The 20,917-nt window shown below is 41.3% G+C and overlaps 1 long non-coding RNA gene across 3 annotated transcripts in view; it reads left to right on the top strand.

The window, feature by feature from the left end:
• Positions 1 to 20,001, top strand: part of LOC117719583 (uncharacterized) — a 99,972-nt gene extending 79,971 nt beyond the window's left edge. For 2 of the 3 annotated variants that reach the window (XR_013103726.1, XR_013103725.1), the window contains exons 3-6: positions 13,971 to 14,092; positions 17,240 to 17,386; positions 19,309 to 19,549; positions 19,666 to 20,001. This is a non-coding gene — a long non-coding RNA (uncharacterized LOC117719583). The remainder of the gene's footprint in view (positions 1 to 13,970; positions 14,093 to 17,239; positions 17,387 to 19,308; positions 19,550 to 19,665) is intronic. The other variant, XR_013103727.1, reaches the window with a different exon arrangement.
• Positions 20,002 to 20,917: the final 916 nt, after the last annotated feature.

Below are 20,917 nucleotides of genomic sequence, written 5' to 3'. Positions count from 1 at the left end.
GATTATTTGGAGGTGAAAATTCCAGTGAAAAACTGCTACAGTTTCAACTGGGCAGTGATAACACACACCTTTAATCTAGCACTCTGGAGGCTGAGGCAGGAGGATCTCTGAGTTCCAGGACAGCCACGGCCACACGAAGGAAAACAAAAACGGCTTCAGTTTCCTGCTTGGTAACACTTTTTGTATGGCAGGTAAGCCTAAATAACAGGCACAAATATATGTAAATGCTTTTAAAATCAAATTCCATCTGCTCAACGTTACTCACGGGATACCTACTGTCATTGTACAGCAGAGGTCTTCCTGGTGAGGGAAAGCAGGGGCCGTTTCTCCTTTGTGCTTACCACCCTGCTGAGGGAGATGTTAAGCAGACAACCATAAATAATATGATACAGTCTCTGAGACCACTGCTATGAAGAAGAGGCAAAATGCAAGGCTTTCAATGAGGGGAAAGTGGCTTAATTGAGGATTTCCCTGAGGCAAGTTAGGATGCTGAGTTCAGATTCTAAGGCAAAGTCAGGGGATGTCTAGTACCTGGAGCCAATAAAGGAGGAGCAGGCAGGGATGATCTGGAGCAGCTAAGCTTTATAGTCAAGATTTTGTAAAGAAGGAGCATGCTACACTTCAACAAAACAACAACAACAACAGGCTAACATGTAGGCATGTTTGACATGGTCAAACACAAGTCCAGTATAGGTAGGGAGCCATAGGAGATTTCCAGACCCTCTCTGGGGACTCATACAATATGTGCTTCCTTAAACTCAACTGGGATTGAGAAGGCAGGCTTAAGAGATGTGAAGGGAGGCTGCCTAGGAGGGAAGGCAAAGATGGCGGCACACATGACAGTGACAAAGACGGAGCTAAGTAAGAGCAGGATGGTGTATTGAACATGTGGTGCGAAGGGGAGAGAAGATGCTTGAAACTCAGTCTTCATAGCTTCTTCAGAGTGCCTGCCTTTAAGCTTTTTGCCAGTTTAGCCATATTTCTTATTGACTATTTAGGATATTTATATATTGTGGCTGTTATTAATTTTTCTGTTACATATTCCACATGTTATGACTTTATGGTACTTGGTGACACTCTCATTTGTTCTTTCCAGGCATATTTATCAATCTGACCCTTGTCTTCTTCAAGATTTCCTCTTTCTCTCCCTCTCTTGCTCCCTGACTGGCTCTTCCTATACAGCCCATACTGTCCCGAAAGTTGCTGTGTAGCTTAGGTTATATTTCTTAAATTATTGCTTTTATGATAATCTTTAGTTGATTTTTTAAAATATTTATTTGGAATTGGTCTTTAGAATTTGTTGCAAGGTAATCCTCCCCGCCCCCCCCCCTTTTTTTTAAGATACGTTAAAAAATAATTACTTTCTGGGCTTGGGCCTAGGTCATGACGACATGGCTAAAGACATCAAGAAGGTTGTCATCTTAATTTGGAGGGAATTGTCAATTTTCACAGAACTGACTTCCTGACCAGCAATGCAGCTTGTCTCCTTTTATATTTCTTCAGTAATGTGATCTTATGCGTGAGACTTAAGGCAGAGGTGCTTATTTATTTGCTGTGAATTCTCTTGTAGTTTGCGTTTCCTTGACTTTCATCAGGTATATACAATAAATCTATCTTCTCTGATGAAAATATTTTGACTGATAAGTTTTGAGAAGTTTGTATACAGCAGATAACAGAAACAAATTCTTCCCCTCCATAAGGCTTTGGCATTTGTTCCAGACAGGAGAATAAGTGGAAAAGAAAATTTTCTTTTGCTTGGAATAAATGCGTTTATAATGGCTTTCAAACCAATCTTTTTTTTTCAAGGCATGAATAACCTAGGACAAGGTTGAACATGGATCTGTGGTTGTAGATTGACATCTTTAGAAGCACTGTATAATGATCTGGACATACTCCAGAATACTTACTTCTGCTGCTATTGCCTGTTCAAGGTCCAACTTAGGAATCACTCATCTTTGTCCTCTTGTGTTTATCTGCCTTATGATCTTTCTCCTGCCTGTTAAACTGTAGATTTAGTGTAGCATACAATCTGGCCATAACCCCTTAAGGACTGACCCTGGAATTCAATCTTCTATTCTTGAAAGACATTCTCTTCTTACTCACTTCTGCCCATTAGATATTATGGTTGATAATACTCACAGAAGCACGTTTGAGAAAACGTCAAGGACTCCAATGGTACCTATCTGTTTGATAGATCTACCATTTTGTGTTCAAACAGCTTCGTTCAAAAACTACCCTTTCAATGGTCAAACTGACCTTGTCTTTGGTAGCCATGTCTTGATTGACAGAGATTTCTTCAATGTCTTTGTTCCCTGTTTCTTTTTAGCCTCTACTTGTTGGGCTTTCAGGGTACTGCTGAGACTGTGTCCTCATTTTCAAGCCTAAGCCCTTGCTCTGCAGTAGCAATGGCTTATAGCTTACTATTTCTTTGAGAATTTATATGTTGTTATTATACTCATTGTCTGGTTCCCCTCTCCTGCCTGGTACTATAATACACTGCCTTCAGTATTCTAATGGGACTGCATGGGTCTGCCATCAATAGCTTGATTTTTTTTTCTTTTAAACAGGAAACCAGGACAATAAGTGCCTTGAGAAATGTGTATGGCTGTCTAGGGACATTAGTGTAAAATGAAAACAGCACTGTCTTCTATTGCTTGCTTCTACCACTCCATTTTCACCAGTAAACAACTAGTGCTTTCCCCTGTACCATGGATATGAATAACAAAACAACAGCTCCTGCCATCAGGGGCTCATGGAGTAGATGCAGTAGAACGCCATTTTTCTAAAATAATCCTCACATACTTATATTTTTTTTCCTACACCCACTCCCATCCTTTTTCCTTCCACAAAATACTCAATTCTCAGAAACCTTTTCATAGGTTGACTTAACCTAAGTAGATAGTGCAACTTGGCTTTGGGGAGATCAGTTCTGGGCAGAGCCAGCCTTCTAGATCCATTTAATGATGCTCTAGGAAATAGTGACAAGTTAATGGACTTTTACACAGGGTTTGTGGAGCCCTGGATCCAAGGAAGAATCACAAGCTTGGACTGTTCTAAAAGGCAAGCTGTCTGGATGATCAGACTGGAACTGGAACAGAATGTCACAAAGCTGGTTTCCAGCTTTTCTCCCTGGGGCTTGCTAAGTACTCCTTGAAGACACTGCTTTCTTTCCTTTGGTTTTTGTGGACACTGCTTCCTGCCTTCAAGGGCCTCCTCTGATCTGATCTTAAGATTTAAATTTTATATGTATGTGTGCATGTCTTCATGATGACATTACATGTACTACATGTGTACACGAGCCCAAGGAGACAGAAAGAGGACATTGGAGCTATTGGAACTAGAGTCACAAGCCATTTCGAAGTGTTATGTTGGTGCTGGGAATAGAACCCGAGCCCTCTGAAAGACCAGAAAGCATATGTAGCTGCTGATCCATCTCACTGGTCTTCTCCAATCTGGTCTTAGATTAAAATTTCATTATTTACAGATTTTTTGTTCTCTTCTGTTGCAATAATAGAGTTTGGGTTTGGCACACAGTTTTTGACCAAGAAACCACACTTTCCAGGCTTTCTCACAAAAAATTAAAAAGCAAAGCATGGGCTTTTGGATTTCTACTTGTCTTTGTGGGCTAGCATGAGTGTGGGTTTCCTGCATGGGCTGCCAGTCTCCTTAGTTGCCTGAGGACATGGCCATATCTTAGTCTGGTCTCTGTTCAGGGAGCTAGTTCAAAAGACTTACCTCACCCTTTGCAGCACTTTGGCAAGTCCCTCAGTCCCTACATTCAGTCTGCTTCCTTCACTGATCATACAGCAAGTGACATGAATGGGGGGAGGCCCCACAGACTCTGAGGGCAAGGGCTATCTTATCCAAGGCCCTTACAAGGAGAGAATGACTTTCATGTACCCTGACACACAGATTCACTGAATTGTCCCCGTCACTATAAGAAGATGAGTATCCCCATCTTGTGACTGAGGTCCCTGTGTAATGTAAGGGATAAGGAGGCCTCAAAACTTGGAAGTAAAACCCATTCTCTATCCTTCTTCTGTCACACCAGCTAGGATCTAGTTCCTTTAGAAGCAGCTCTTATAAGAATTTCCCGGGATTTTAGTTTATATTTTTATTAATTATTACTATTGAGATTATGATACAATGATACAATGATATTATAATATCATTTTCCCTTTTCTTTCCTTCCTCCTGCCCTTTCCATGTGCCACACCCTGTCCCCCTGATCGCTCTCAAATTCATGGGTTCTTTTTCTTTAATTGATGTACACACACACACACCCCTAAATTATATAAATATAACCAGTTTAATAGTCTATTTATTGTTATGTTACATGTATGTATGTTTTCAGGGCTGACCATTTGGTACTGGATAACTAATCTGTGTGTTCAGAGAAGACTACTTTTCTTGCTCTTAGCATTTCCAAGTTGCTTGTAGTTCTTTGTCTAGGGTTGAGGCCTCCTGAGCCTCCCTGCTTCCACTTTAGCCTGTGCTTGTCCAGGTCAAGTTTAAGCAGCCATTAGGCACCAATGCTAGTGACACATTTTTTATGAGACACAGTCTCACAGCAAAATTCCTGTTCCTCTGGCTCTTACAATCTTTCCTCCCACTCTTCTGCAGTGACCCCAGAGCTATAGGTGTGGGAATTGTGTTGTCAATATATCAGTTGGGGCTGGGCTCCACGACTCTGCATTTTGATGGGTTAGGTTTTCTGTGATGATTTCTGACAGTTGTAAAGGAACGTGTCCTTAATGAAGGGTGAGAACTATGTTTCTGTTTCTTAAAAAAAAAAAAAAAAAGTAAAGAAGAGGCACAGGTAGAAATAGACAGATCTCTGTGAATCTAAGGCCAGCCTTGTCTACTAGGGAGTTCCAGATCAAAAGGAACACACAGTGAGATCCAGCCCCAACATAAATAATAGGAAGCCTAAAAGCACATCTTGTGAACGCCCTCTGGGATGTCACAGGTAGGAGTACAAAGGGGCCCCACAGAATTGTCTCTTTGGCCCCTTCCTGTGTTTCTTTTCCACTCAAGTGTTGAAGACCCCAAAGTCTGTGCCCCAGATAGAACCCAGACTTCTGTCTGGAAGCCTGGCCCATCTCTCTCATTCTATCACACCTGTCCTCCTGAAGGCCCCATGGCTGGGCTTTCCAACTGCTCCTTTTACCCAGATGCTCTGCTTGAGTTTAGCTTGGCCTCGGTCAGGCTGGAGAAGCACACTACATCAGTTTGAATTTGGGGGAGAACTAGAGAAATTCTTCTACGCTGTGAGAATTTTGAGAAATTTCAACCTACTTAAGCTTGGATAAAGGTGGTCTCCTGGATGAGTGTAACCCAGCTTGTCAGAATATATTCTACTGGGTAGGGGACAAAAAGCTGAGAAGAAAATTTTGGCTTGCACTGCCTATTTTGTGCAAAGCACCCTTAAGTGCAGAATCTAGGTCCTTTTGTGGTGCACATCTATTGTCAACACTTGCTGCTCTGTGTCTGACCATCCCCTGCAAAAATCCTCCTACCCATTCATAACCCACCTCTCTGGAGCAGAGCCTGTCTGCTGTCAAGGCTTGGCTGGTCTGAACCTCTGGGAAGCCTCTTTAAACCTGGCAGGCAGAATTAATCCCTTGTCTTTTGCAGCCCACAAGCTTTGTTGACACAATGGAAGCAGTACTCAGGCACTTACCACAGTGTACTGTAATGAGCTGTTTACTTGTCTCTGGTTCCCACTATGTATTGGCTACCTTAAGGAAAGTGACTAGATCTTATTCATCCCTTAATCCTCCGCAGCTAAATAAATATTTGCTAAATTAAATTGAATTCTCACCCCTAATTCGATATACTGTATCAAGTTTAGAATTCCTTGATGATTAAAGCTCCTGGATAATAATATGTACTTTTGGTTTGCTAACTCTCTGTCTATCTATCTATCTATCTATCTATCTATCTATCTATCTATCTATCTATCTATCATCTGTCTGTCTGTCTGTCTATCTATCTTGAATATTGGTAAGTTCTATTGTCTTGGACTTGTTGCTTGCCTTCTCAGTGCCTTGGTTTCCTTATCTGCAGAATGAAGCTGATGGCAGTATCTACTTCATAGTGCTGATATTAAGATGAAGCGAGTTAATCTTTCAGGCCACTCAGAATACATCCTGATATACAGAAAGTTCTGTTGAAATGTTTAATGTTTAATGTTTAATGTTTCTGGCACTGTGTCAGTGCCAGAAATAATAAAATACAAAGTGTCTGCCTTACAGGTATATAAAGTTTAACATTCTAAGTTCTAGTTGGGAAGCATTTCTGCAGGATGGGGTGCCTGCAGTTTTCTGTGGGCTCTCACAGGGTTACTATGTATCCTATCCACTGGGGCCTTGATTATTTCTCTTTCAATTTTCGTCCTTATCATCAGTCTTATTTTTATGTGAAGGGTTGGCCTAGTGTCTTGCATGCTTGAACTAGTGAGGAAGCTAACAGGGAGCACCTAGGAAAGGAGCCAGTGAACAAATGAATCACTGGTGGAGCCCACACACAACACCTGGAATCAATGACTCGATACTGTCTAGTCAGATACTTAGAGTCACAATCCACAACTGAGCAAATAAACCCCCTCCTTCCTACTCCAACTCCAACAGGCATGTGTTTATATTTTGAGGAACATACCTACATGGACACCTGGTAGTCTAAACATTTGAGTCTATTTCTCTTATGACTGGTCGGTATCCTTGTCTTGTCCAAACTGGGATGGAAGAGTTGATAGAGAAAGATCATCACTAATGCAAGAATGTTTCTTGCTCTGCCTGTCATCTCTCTGCCCTGAAATGCACTTGCTATATAATAAATGCTTGGTCTTCACAGAACAACTACTTTAAGTTTTACTGACTCCGAAATTTCAGGTACCATTTATATGTTGGAAACTGTCCTCATGTGTTGTCCTCTTTGTGGAGGGAGGAGTTTGCCTACAGTATCATCATGACAAGTCACCCTTTCGTAATACTTGGAAACTATTTAATACACACTTTTGGGTAGAATATTGACATTGGCTTGAGTCAGTTGTTGTATGGAACATAAAGACAATAGATGTTATGGCCAGTACATGATTCATTCTTTCATTTATTAAAGAAGTATCAAACCTGCTTGACAGGTTTAATGCCAGGTGCTAGCCAGGGACACACAATTAAAATATATCAATATATACTATTATTTTATAATATCATTCAACCTGTTATATTATTCAACTTTCTTTAACAAATACCCAAAATGATCAACTTATAAAAAGAAAAGGATTATTGGGGGAGGACGGTCACAGCTTGGAGATTTTAGTCTATACTGTGTCTGTCCTGGGAGTTTGTTGTCTCTCATATGAAAGTACTCGGTAGAGTAGACCTGCTGACTTCATGGTCCAGAAATGAAAGAGAGCCTGGGTACCTACAATCTTCTTTAAAGAATGCCCTCAATAACCTGAAGATCTCCCATTTGGTTTTATGTATCAAAGTTCTGCCCCCACCCAATGATGGGGTCTTGCTTGGGGACCAGGCGATCAGTACGTGGGCCTTTGGGGACACTTTACAAACACCATGTCCCAGGATTGTAGGCATTAATCATAATGTTTGTGCACTGAGAAATCAAAATGGTCACAGCATTTCCATGAAGAGACTGGAACTTCACTGACCTTAAGGGACTGAATGACTCAAGCTAGTGCCATCACATGTCCAAGCAGAGGAGTACGGCAGAGAGACAGGATGAGCACACCACAGGTGGGAGGGTGACCAGTTTGGCAGGAATGGATAACAGGAAGCTTTGAACAGTAGTAGCCTATGCATTTGATGTCGATGGAAACAGGATTCTGAGAAGAGAATGACGTAATGAAACTAGAAAGAAGATACTCTAACAATGTATTGAAAGGAGAATTGGAAAACAGGGAGCAAAACCTTCATCCTGTGGAAATCACAATGGCAATGTAGAAATGGAGGGGAAACAAGGGCTTACCATATCCAGAAGGAAAACCAGGACCCACAGATCATTTCTATTGTGTTTGCATAGAGTTCCTGTCCCGGCCCGTACTGCCCGGCTTTGTGGGCCAAAATATTGCGGCCTGCTCCGCTCCATGCTTGGCGGCCACTGTGTCTTGGCCCAAGCTGCCGCTCCGGTCTGAGGGTCAGGGTCTAGCGAGAGAGAGAGTGGGGATAAAGGGGAAGAGACTCGAAGAATGGAGACAAGACAGAAAGTCTGATCAAGTCTCAAGTCTCAAGTCTCTTTTATTGAAGGGAATTCTGAGGTATTTATACGCTTTTGCCACGTGCCTTGCAGGTGCTGATATGACGTAAGCCTTACAGGCGTCTATAGCGTGGACAGCGCGTGCACCGTGCGCCTTGCAGGCTTGTATGGCCTGGATAGCACGTGGACAGCGCGTGAACCGCATGCCTTGCAGGCGTGGCTACCACGTGCGCCTTGCAGCTGGGGGCAGTAACAGCAACACAAAATATGTGGGATATCAGAGTGTGCTTCAGCTGTTGTAGGCTGTTGAAAACCAAATCTCTTATCAGGGTATATGGTTCCAGATGGCTGCAAAGATAATCTAGCCGCTTTCTGCTAAAAGTCGGGTCCCAACAAGTTCCAGCATATATATATTTTTTTTAACCTGTGAGAATCTGGAGGTTGCTTTTATGCCTCGTTGCTATTACCTCTGGACCAGTCTCACCTTAACTCTTCTTTATGGGCTGTTCATACTTAGAGCCAGGCCTGACAACGGGGAGGGACCGAATTGGAAGTAGAAGATACAACTTTCCGCTCCTTCATGGTATGGTGACAATGTTCATGACGGATGTTTATGAAATGACAGGCCAGTCCCGGCAAATCTCTGCCAGCTGGTCTGGGACATTGATGAATCATTCTTGTTGCAGATATGCTTGATGAATGACAGACACCTGACTACTGTATATTTTTGCCATATCCTTTCCTACTTCATTTCTTTTTAAAGATTTTTTTGTTTTAATTTTGAATCAGGAGTGTGTGTGTGTGTGTGTGTGTGTGTGTGTGTAACTTGCCACAGAGCACAGAAGAATTTGTAGGTGCCCCTGGAGCTATACTTATAAATTGTTGGCAGCTTGGGTGCTGGGAACTGAGTTTGAATCCTCCGTAAGAACATACTGTGTTCTTATCCACTGAGCCACCTTTTCAGCCCCAGATTCCTATTTCTAATAAGAAAATACAAACTATAGCTTAGGTCTTGGGTCAATGAATCCGCCCCTCCTGAACCCTGAATTTCTTTTGTACATATCTTGACTCTGCAAAACTGATGCTCTATACAGCTTAATAAAGCTTCCACAGTAAGGACTCGGCTTTCTTAGCAGTGCAGAAGAACTTATCAACAGTATCATATCTTCTTTGCTCTTCTCTGAAATTTAAAAGTGCTCTCAGTCCACCCTAGTGCCCATAACAGCTCCTGGTTTTCATGATAATCAAAATTTCCTCCCCAGGTGGGCTGAGGTTTCTTTGAAGGCCTGCCATGTCTTGTTCTTTTCTCTGTGGTTGGCAGAAGTGATCATTGAGAAATAATTGAAAGATGAATGAACAAACACTCCTGGTAGTGAAGGGCTCAGACACAGCCCAACCCTGTGTTACTTCGTTTTGTTTTTTCCTTCTATTGAAAATAGGGCTTTTATATCCTGATTATAGTTTTCCTCCATCTACTCCTCTCAATTACGCTTCACCTCTCCTTTCTTCAGATCCTTTCCCTTTCTGTCTTTCCCTAGAATAGAACAGGCCTCTAAGAGATACTCACCAAACATGACGAAATAAAATATAGTAAGATAAAATGAAATCATCGTATCAAGCCTGAACAAGGCAAATCAACAGAAGAGAGACCCAAGAGCAGGCACAAGAATGAGAGACACACTCGTTCACACACTCAGGAATCCCATAAAAACACTAACCTGAAAGCTATAATACATATTCAGAGGGCCTGGTGCAGGCCCGAGTCGGCCCTGTGCTTGCTGCTTCAGTCTCTGTGAGTGCATATGAGCTCTGTTCAGTTGATTCTGAGAATCCTTTTATCCTGATGTGCTCAACCTCCTCGGTCTTTCTGCCTCCTCTTCTGTGGGGGATTGGGGATTCCTGAGCTCTGAGGGGAGGGATTTGATGGTGACATTCCATCTAGAGTTGTGTGTTCCCAGGGTTTTTTCTCTGTATAATGTCTGGCTAAGGATCTTTGCATCTGTTCCTGTCTTCTGCAAGAGGAAGCTTCTCTAATGATGACTAAAAAGGCAATGGTCCTTGAGTACAGCATAGCCCCAAACTCATCTGGAGCGCTCTTGGAATGTATTTGAGCTGGGATAGGATACAAAGCAAGGAACTTTCCACCTTGAGTGCAAAGAGGCAGAGAAAAGTATCCTCAGAGAAAAGAGAAGAAAGAAGTTAACTCAAAGAACAGAAAAAAGTCAATATGAAAATCCTACAGTAGAGAAAAAAAGTGCAGCTCTTGTCAGCTTTCCCCTAGCTTTCCTTCTCTGTATTCTTGCCCTTTCTCTTCAACTAAATTGAGTAAATTTTGTTCCTTGCAGCCAGAGCTCTTGCCAAGGATCTGGAATTATAAATTATGATTTTTTTTCCTGTTCTTTCCCCCTCCAGGCCCTAAACCTAGGAAAATAAACCAAAATGAAATAACCAGTAACTATGTAACGGTAATCAAACACTATGGTGAAATTCCATTTTCATTATCTGTTTACAAACCGGTCTGCAAGACTACCTCTTACAATATTGTTTCTGTATGGAAATCAACTGTGAGCTGCTAACATCTATGTTAATAGTTTTTTTTACACTTGTTTAAATGTAGTGTGTGTGTATGTATGCCCATGTACGAGTATATACATGCATGCGTGTGTGTGTGTGTGTGTATGTGTGCGCACATACACGTGTGAAATACCTTTGCCTGATTGTTGGTTAGCAAAACAGGTTTTAGACTGATGCCTAATCTCTAGTGACTATGTGAGTCTGTAAAAGTCTATGACTGTTTTAGACATAAGTTCCTTTATTAAACCTACGATAAGGACAGCAATGCTGTCAACCTTGGATTGTTATAAGGATTAAATCACAGCCTTTTTAAGTCGCTCCTGCCTGGCACACAATAAGCCTCTTGTGAATGACAAGTCCTTCCTTCTTCTTGGCTATGATCAGATGAGTTCTACCCGCTACTCTAAGTCCTTCTGCCAAGTAAGCCCTACAAACACATCAACCACTGGCTTAATTTTGCTAAGCTCAAAACAAAGGGAAGTTGACTTTGCCTGTTACTGACAATCCTCTTCCTTCAAAGGAGGCTGTTTTGTTTATTCTCTGACCTTGGGAAGAGAGGAAGATTTCTTTTTCAGAGAGAGGCAAATATAAATACCAACTCTAAGAGTTGGGCATTAAAAATGTGCTTATTCTCTTGAATGAACTAAAGCATGTGAGAGGAAGGTCTTTATGAATGATGGCCTCCTCTTAGACTCTTTCAGTCAGCTGGAGGGATCTTGATTTGATTTGGGTGTGATTCAGTTTGTAACTGAATTAGCTTCACACTCCATCAAAAACCTATCAGCTGACTTGCCCTGCAGAAAATTTGCTTTTATGAACAAGACTTCATTTTAGAGAGTACCCTCCCCTTATACGTTTTTCTTTTTCCTTCTAAAAGTTATTTAGCCTAAAACTTTCTGGGCTTCCCTTATTGGTGTCTCTGTATCTTAATTTTTATAAGGACATGTGTTCATTATAGCATCCTTCATAGCTATGGGTTTTGTTCTTTGGAGTGGAGATAAATTTCTCAAATTTTTTTTTGTTAACATTTATGCTGAAAATTCTGTCATGAGAGAAGTTGAGAAGTCCTGTGAGAGCAGAACAGTCTGGGTTTATGAGGAGACTGGAAAATGTTCTAACAGCAGATGTGAGCTGGGTGAGGTGGTGCATGCCTTTTATCTTAGCACTTGAGAGACAGAGCCAGACAGATATCTATGAGTTTGAGGCCAGCCTGGTCTACATAGTGAATTTCAGGACAGCCAGGGCTACACAGAAATGCCCTATCTCAAAACAAACAAACAAACAAACAAATAAACAAAAAGCAAATATGAAATAATCATTGTGCATAATATAGGGAAAGAGACATGAGAGTCCAGGTGGTAGATTCTATGTTTAAAACACATGCTCTATATATTTTGTACCTATAGATTGGCTTAATAAATGTGCTTTATAATATTATTCCCTTTTAATGTATAAACAATTTTTCATGCTATCTGTGCCAGTGCACAGTCTGATTTCAGAAATCAGACTTCATAGATTCAAAATAGTGATGATATTAACACTGAGGAGAAGACAGGGGAACAATGAGTAGATTGATGGAGCCAGTGCTAACTGCGTGTGCCTTCTGCATCTTTATCTATTTCAGTCCTCCGAGCCACCTCATGAAACAGATTTTATTGTTATCTCTCTCTTTTTTTAACCATCACTGAAATTACCTTATGTTGCTTGCCCTGGGATACGATCTGCAACTGGCTTCAAGGTGATTCTAAGGCAGGCAGTCCACTCTGCTGGGAGATAGGTACTTGGTGTTTGTGTCTACAGATGAGTCTCGCTTTGGTAAAGTCAGCCTGGACTGATTGGTGACATGGGAGTGATTTAGCCAATAGAAACTTTGGAGTGGTTGGAAATATCCTGGTTGGTGACAGATGTTGTTGAACATCAAAAAACTTCTAGACTTCTTGCTTCATTGGCCAAACTCATTTTTGGGAAGGCGCTGATTCACCAGCACAGTTGTTTTGCATTCTGGCCAGATGCAGATTCAGTCCTGGAGAATTCTTCCTTTCAGTTCAATCTCCGGAAGAATTGACAAGTGAGGTTTCATAAAAGACATAAACAAACAAACAAATAAGAGTAAAAGTGGAAGGTGGGGGCAGGGCTCAGATAACGATCTTGTTCACAAAGGAGCTGAGGCCCCATCCTTCACAGAAAGTATCTAGAGATAGCCTGTTGCTTTGTTTTGGGCGACACAAAACTTGATTGTTTGTCCAACTGTTGCCAAATGACACTTTGACATTTGCATAGCCAGGAAGTGCTTAAAAAGAAAGTCCTAACATTTCCCTGTATTATTTTTGCAGTAATTATGAGTAAAGTTTATTTTTAGTTTTCTGGCAGTAATTATTTATCACAGCTCCAATTTTAACTTTGTAAATAAAGCTCTACTTCCTGGTTACCTGGAATGGAAATGCAGTCTACACACTAACTCCTGGAAGACAGAATGCATTTCCTTAGGTTATGATGAGACAAATTCCAGGATTCTTGGATAACAATGAATTAATTCTTCATGGAAAACATTTCAGTGGGAATATAATGCAGGAAAGATTACTCACTATGACCCAACATTACCTACAAAGCTTTTCCTTGTCTTACTTGTTTAAAACACACTAAGATTGAGAATATGTATGGAATCATAAAAAGAAGAAAAATCTACTTTGTTCTAGCAGATTAGCAGAATAAAAACATGTACACTTTGTTATGAATGTAAACCTTGTTGGGCTCCATACCAGCTCTTGTTCTGTTGTCACATACTGGGCACATTTCATCTTTGAGTCAAGCAAGATTCCATTAGGAAGATATTACAGTGTACCAATGTGCCTGCCAATGGCTTCACTCATATTCTTAAATGGTAGGAACCTTTTATTTCACTGGTGGTGTTCTCTCTCATGGAATCACATTAGGCTTTGCTTGAGAAAAGAGGACTTGGGTAAAATCAAATTGTTTGTCATGTCTGCTGGGCACCTGTGTTGTGACAAGCTCTCAGAGGTTGAACTCGGAGATAAACCAGTTCTGGTCTCTTCACTCCAGACTATCATACGAGAAAAGTCATAAATGAAAGACCTGCTTGGCAAAGCAGGAGAAATAAAGAAAAGGAAAGGGCATCTTAAAATATTCATAGCCATTTGAAACCTAGTCTGCTTTCTCCATAGTTCTGTGTTTCAAAGATGGACTTCTTGTCTACAGTCAGCAGCAGAGACGTCAGCGAATTAGCTGCTATTGACCTCTACCTTGGGAACTTTCAAAATTGAATATTTCATATTTTATTCCCTTGGTAAGTTAAATGGTTAGTTTTTTTTAAAATGCTTTTCTGACTTGACATGTCGCATATGTTAACAGTTTCTGAGAGAGCACTAATTGACCTAACTGCAATGGTCTTTCCATTCATAGCAAATGTAAATTTCACTTTCAAAGAATCAGATGCAAGAATTGAATGTGATTTAAATATACCTCAGAAATGTTGGGCTTGGACTTGTGGTATTTTTGTGGATTAAGACAAGATGAGTTTAAAGCTGAACTAGAATTAAGCCATTGGTAATTTCCTCTGCACTCTGCCCCTCTCATGCCTCCAAGTGTACTGTTTTGTGTACTGGTTGAACAGGAGAGGTGATTATTTCTTTGGCAAGTGACCCTCAATGTTTCAAGCATACACAGTCTTTTCTCAAGTCTGTGAGGTCAGAGAGACATGCTCTCCAGTAGATTGATGACTAAAGCTTGGGCTTAGTGTGGTGGGTGTGCCAGTCAAGACTCTTGTCTACTTCCATGCCCACTCGTATGCTGGCAGGCTGCAGTTCCATGCTGGCTATTGGCTGGAAGCTTTAGGTTCTTTACCATATAGACTGCCCCAGAGGCTGCTCACACATCACACCACTAGCTTCCTTCCAGATATGTGGGGGATGGAGGGAGGAAGGGAAGGTGGGAGAAGGAGAAAGAGAGGGAGAAGAAATGGGAAGAAGGGGGAGGAAGAGGGAGGGAGGGAGAGGGGAGGAAAAGGGAGGGAGGAAGGAAAAGAGAGAGAAAGAGAGAGAGAGAGAGAGAGAGAGAGAGAGAGACAGACAGACAGACAGACAGAGAGCTCAGTGTAGGAGTAGCAATCTTTTACAACCTAATCTTAAAAGGGACATTTTTTTTTTTCCTCATATTCTTTTGGTAACAGAATCCAAACTGTTACAGTGCAGCAGAAAACTACACAGGATGGGTAGGGACTGATGGTGTCAATCATGGCCAACTTCCATAGTCATAGTATACTTTAGACTGCAAAACTTTCCAATTTATGTTGTGTTGACATAATATAACGTTAATAAAAAAAAAGTACGATGCTAAACACTACTCACTCCTAGTGGCTTTACTGGTGGATATAATATTCAATATTTTTGAGATAATAAAATAATGTTTTATTATACTTGAAGTCTGATGGTTTTGAAAAGAGGATTAAGTTTTACTAAACTTAAAATTAACAGTGAATCACGAAAATTTAATGTAAAACACATTGCTGACATGCTGGTAACATCAATGTTCAGTGGAGTGGTGTCTTCATAGTATGCACGTACATCTGAAAGTCCGTTCCTATATCTCAAAACTTATCAACTGTAATATGAGAAATGTAGACCTGTCTAGTATTTATATTTTTTAGAGTTATGACTTTTTTTCTCAAGATGTCTCTAACATGCTATGATTACATTTGAACATAAATACAGACAGCCCATTTGTTCTGAAAATGTGTTTGGCTCATCTGATGACTGAAATTGCTTGGGACTCTAGTGTTCCAATTACGCTTTAAACAGCAGAAGAAAGAATGTGTAATAATGGGTCCTGACATCCCACATTCCATTAGCCACTTTATTAATTAACGTATTTGGAATATAGTTTCTAGATGGGCCATGGGAGAAGCAGAGAGGCGGAGAAATGAGGAGATCAAGTTAGGATGGTAAACAAAACCTTTCGCCTCCCGCCTTGTGCAGAAGAATACTGCAGAGCTTAGAGGAATAAAAAAGGAAGTGTGTTCTCAGGCATAAAGACATCAGATTCAGTTTAGTTTCTGTTCCTTTGTTTTCTCTTTGAAGGTACTAAAGGATCTTGACACTGGGGAGGAGCTTAAGTGGGGATTTGAGGTGAGAGGGAAGGGATGCTGACTTGACACCTCAGATGTGAGGTTAAGCAGCAATGGGAGTTTTCCCAAATGCTCTTGACAGATGATCGCAGTTTCTCCAGTGGTAGAGTTTGTCCAGCCCATAGAGGATGGAAGTGGTCCTGTGATGCGTTTAACAACCTCCTTAACGGGAGTCACCCCTCTTCTGTGTATGCAGATTTCAGTACTGCTGGATATACTGGTCAGGCAGGGTTAGTCTGTACAGGGTTCCTTTCTGGAGGCTTAAGGCTGATTGCAGTTACGGTGATCCTGCCCTCTGCTTCTGGACTCTCAATTTCTAGAAAGGCTTCCTGTGTTCACTTCCACTCTCTGGTAGTATTAGCTGATGTGTTAGATGTTGTCTCTATTCACTGGCAGAGTCATCTCCAGGATTTTGGGGCTCCTTAGGGACCAGCACACAATCCAAATACACATTAGCTATAAAAATAGACATTTTTGTTTGTTTGTTTGTTTTCGAGACAGGGTTTCTCTGTGTAGTCCTGGCTGTCCTGGAACTCACTCTGTAGACCAGGCTGGCCTCAAACCCAGAAATCCGCCTGCCTCTGCCTCCCAAGTGCTGGGATTAAAGGCATGTGCCACCACTGTCCGGCAAAAATAGAAATTTATTTAGAATATAAAAGAAAGTATACATTTAAATAATCTGTCCAGTTTCACAAATAGTGCCAAGCCAGGAAACAAACAAACAAAGACATACAAATGAAAAAAAAAAAACCAAAAAAACAAAAAACAAAAAACAAAGGATCACTCCTCGAGAAATCCCAAATCCTGGGGGAGACTAGTAATAAGTATACTCCGAAGTCGTTATCAACCACACTAAACCCAAACTAGAGGATTCCTGATCCAACCTCACTCTGTCAGAAACTCGCAGTGTGCTCAGCTATTCTCGAACCTCCCATGCAAGGAGAAATGGATCAGAGCTAGAGTGAAACAGTTTTATCTACAACAGTTAAACTACCTCTGTTTCCCAAGGTCTAAAAAGCAGGACGCCATGCTTTAGACTCTCCTTAGAGTCTCTGAAAAGTAAAGGATTTTGAAGTTAAGTCTGATTAAGATTGTTAGAAACCCATCTCTCTGATCCTTCACTTAAAACCAGTATTCTGAAATGTGCTGACCGGCATAAGCAGGAAGCCTATTTTAACCTTTGTAATCTGGACTACAAACTACTACAGCCTTGGAATTCTGGAAGACGGATGCCCTTACGTGCATGCTCAGCCGACTCAGGGGCCACACACTTCTCTCTGTTGAATTCAAGATTTCGGTCCTGTGTTTCAGAAAGCAAAAGAAAAGGAAATGTGAGAGGCAATGTGGGCCATGCATGCTGTACCAACCCTTACTGCTTCTTATTGAACCCTGAAAGGATGGTTAACCCAATGCTTCACAACCATGGAGCTGACTTCAGGGTATTTTTATTCTCTAAAGGTAAGACAGCTGATGTCCCCACCCCTGACACTCACTGTGGACAAGGACTGAAAATAATCAGAAAAGGAGATCATTAACTTAAGCATTTTGAGTTATAAGAAGCGGGACTGATTCATCTCTGCCTCCCGTCCTGAACATTTCTTTCCAAGTCCATGTGAATTGACCATGCACCTTGCAGGGTAATAAATATTCCCAGTTAGATTTTAGTCTAATCCATCAAACGTGTCCATTAGCATAAGGGATTTGTGTGCCCCACCCCTCCTGGGGAAAGTTGTGCAAACATCAGCTAGTCAAGACAGGACAAGTCCGAGCTCCAGGGATGCTGGTTTTTCAGGCTATCACATTCCAGGCTTACCTTCCATTTTCCTAACTTCAACTAATTATCATCCTCACTAACCTAGCATAACACAAAGGCTTAGCCTTCACGAGAGCTGCAGTTCAGATTCCTTCCTGATTTTTATTTCAGATTCCCCCTTCCCCCTTTTATTAATCAATTCGTGGGTGAAGAAAAGTCTAATCTTTCTTATCCAGTTCTGCATTTTCAGTCTATGTTGGCAAGGTTTTCTTATTCATCTTGGTGGGAGATTTGGGCAAAAGTCAGACTTCCTGCTGTGCAGAACACCTGACTGAACTTGGAAGGAAAAATAGGTAATGTGACCAATTTAACCAGTGGGCTGGGGATATTTTTGTTTTTCTGAGATTGTTTTTTCTTTTTTTCTTTCAAAGCTCTCCTGTGCTATATAACTCCAAGTACAATCATGCACAGCTTAGGTATATGTTTAATTCAAAAGCATTCTGTGGAGAGATCAAACTGAAATTTCATCTTAAATAGACCTATTCATTCAATGCTTTGGAAGCTAGCCAGGAATGAACTACAAATGTGAGACTCTGCATCAGCAACTGGAAGCCCACACTCCACGTGACCACAACCTGTGTTTCCAAACGGCCAATCGGAGCAAGCTTCAAATGCTCTCAGGCTGTGATTTAGGCTCCTATGGAGAGATAAACAGAGGCCCCAAACTGTGCACTGAATATATAAGTCATCAAAGCAATTTTAAAATCAATTCAACCTTTGACAAGCAGCCAATACAGTTCCCCTGTGATTTGAGTGACATGCTCGGGCTTCTACTCTGAGTGAAATTTGACAGCAGTGTTTCTATGTGTGTTAGAACCTATGTAGGAACCCCCCTCCCTCACTTCCCCCCTCTAGGAAAATCATCATGAAGGATTACAATGGTGTCTCTGTGAGATCACTAACACAAGGACAGCACTCAATTGTGAGGGCATTGATGAAGATTCTAGCGACTAGGCAAAGAAGCCGGAGACAGGAGACCTTATAGCACAGTCTCATCCATATTCCTAAGAATAATCTACTTGGAATCTAGAGATAACTGAAAACAGGCTTCTTCTAAGGATGGGTGGCTTGTTGTTTAGGGGGAAGAGGACCAGAATAAGGGTAAATTGATAGTCAGTGACTGACAGAGTAAGCAAGCCCTCATATTTAAGACAGAATCCTATTTCCCATTGACATCTTTCTTTAGGTCAATACCAGCCCCGCCCCACCCCACCCCTGCCGCCCACCTCTTTTGTTATTCTAAAAAGTGCTCTCCACTCTTCCAGACACAGAGAAAACCTGGTGGGCAAATGGAGTGGAACAGAGGATTGGCTGTAAGGCTCTGGTTTGTAGTCTGGCTTCTAGCTGTGGTTGGTTACTCCCGGTTCGCTCACTGGAGAGACAAATGAGCCACAGCTGCAATTCTGATGCTAAGCCACCGTCTCACCTTAAGGGGCTCAAAGCCACATTGTCTCCCTGACCTTGGCTTTCCTTTTCCTTCAACCTGAGTTTATCACCTGCTTGAGCTCCTTTGCCACCATCTGCTCCTGGCTATGCACCAGCCTTCCTCTCTTCTTTTTCCATTCAGGATTCCAGTCATAATAGGCAGTGCTAGTTCTCTCCCGGACCATCACCATATTCCTAGTTCTCATGCTCCAAGACAAGACGAGCATCAGAGAGGTACCACACACCAAGGCTCCACACACAACATAATAGAGACTTTGTTCTGTGTTTTGCTCAACTCTCCTCCTTGGACGAAGAGTGGTGTACCTTCCTGCACCTGGAGAAAGAATCAATAATATTGCTAAAGACGCTGGAGCAAAGCCCAGGTAAAGTTTTGCTGAATGAAGATCATAAACATGCTTTGGTTGCTTTCTTCTGAAGATGAGAAAAAAATTCTCAGGAAAGGCAAAGTCATGGAGTACTCTTCTGCTTTTCTCCACAGATGTGCGGTACAAACTAGGACAACCTCTGAGAAGACGTACATCCAAGTTCACATGGTGTCAATCTCCTGATGACTGTACAGGTCTCCTTTTCAGGATCTGTGAGGCCTTAAGTGAGCTGCCCATCTTTCTAATCTCAATACAGGGTACGTTCTTCTCCTGTTATTTTGAGTCCATACGTAAGATATCTTTAATAAACTATCCCTTCTGCCCAGCCTTCTCTTCTCGTGTATCTCAGTCTATTTCTTGACATCTAATTTTTAGCTGAACTATTTATTCTTTAATTAATTGTCATTACTCTTTCCTCTATTTTTCTTGTGTACAATTATATCAATGTGAACTTATATTTTTATTGTGTCGTTCTTTATTTATCATCCACTGGTGGGACAAGTGTTGTTAGGGCTGGAAGCTCTCACATTCTTTATCATGGTATTGCCAGCATCTAAAGCAGTGGCTAGACACACCCAGCAGATAGCTGTGGGATAGAAAACATATAGAACCTCATGGATGAGCCAACAGGTGTTCTTTTGCAGAAGCGTTCTTGAGAACAATACGCTCCATCTGCAACCATAAATGAAAATTGCTACAAAATGAGGAGATTTAGGAAATTTATGAAGGTATTTGCTAAGATTGTACAAGGCTAAGCTATTATAGAGGATCTGATACTGATGGAAAAGTTGTGCCTGATATAACCAGAACTTTGCTGTTGGGGGATGTCATGCTACCTCTTTGGAGGTAATTATACAAAACAAGAGAAAGTAAAAGAAAAGCTAATTAGAGACATAGGAACTTAGCACATATCTTTTCTTCTAATTGTTCATACCCTAGTCACTATATTTGAAGTTCCTACTTCCTCCCCTTTTTTGAGCCTAGCCACTATTTTTGCATATATTAACATATTTGAAAATTTCCCAAGTATCAGGAGTCTCATGCCTCTATTCCCAACTGGCTCTCATGTCATTCCTCCACTGTTAGCCAGAATGGTGATTTTGAATCTCAACAGGTCTGATCATGACATATCATTCTCCTGGAAAAAAAAAAAAAATCCTTCAAGAGTTTCACTGTCCTTCCCATAAGGGCCGACCTCTGAAGCATAGCCTGCAAGGCCCAGCCTGACATTGCTTGGCCAACCCTTCTGCATTCATCTCTACCACACCCTACCTTTCATGCTTCAAAGCAGCCACATAGTTACAAATTCATTTCTCTAAACCGCTGTGATCTCATTTGTCAAAGGGATGCTTTATAGATAACTCC

The sequence above is a fragment of the Arvicanthis niloticus genome, chromosome 14, assembly GCF_011762505.2.
Source record: "Arvicanthis niloticus isolate mArvNil1 chromosome 14, mArvNil1.pat.X, whole genome shotgun sequence".
Classification (NCBI taxonomy): Eukaryota; Metazoa; Chordata; class Mammalia; order Rodentia; family Muridae; genus Arvicanthis; species Arvicanthis niloticus.
This window is presented reverse-complemented; position numbering and strand designations above follow the sequence as displayed.